This window comes from Pteropus medius, unplaced genomic scaffold, assembly GCF_902729225.1.
Source record: "Pteropus medius unplaced genomic scaffold, Ma_sr-lr_union100, whole genome shotgun sequence".
In the NCBI taxonomy this organism is placed as follows: domain Eukaryota; kingdom Metazoa; phylum Chordata; class Mammalia; order Chiroptera; family Pteropodidae; genus Pteropus; species Pteropus medius.
Window position 1 is genome coordinate 6,435,489 of NW_024342647.1, and position 471 is coordinate 6,435,959.

Consider the following 471-nt stretch of genomic DNA (forward strand, 5'->3'; position numbering starts at 1 on the left):
CTCGGTGGAGCAAGGTGTCTGGTTTCAGCAAACTTTAGGAAAAGTCCCAAGCTGAAACGGGGCCGGGGTGAGGAGGTGGGGGCGGGGGGGTAGCCAAGCAAGAAAGAAAAAAGCTGCATAGCTGTGCTTTGCTTCCTGCAGGGGGCAGAGCACCCACAGTTGCCAGGAGGGAGGCCCCGCGTGGTGCTGGGGAACCCACAGGCAGCTGGATGGCGTGAGGAATCACCTCCACCTTGAACCAGAGTTCTTAACCTCCCCATGGATGAGACCCAGAGAGTGCAAGAACACCCCAAAACTTTACAAACTGTGCATGTTTAGGCATTCTTCTGGGCGAGGGGGGCCACGGGTTTTCCTCAGGTTTTCAGAAGCCCACGGCTCTGGAAGGCTGAGAATTCCCAGTCCAGTCATAGCTGACATTTTTTGAGCTGCATGCTTTGTGCTAGGCGGATCTTGTCCTCACTTACTTTTTTT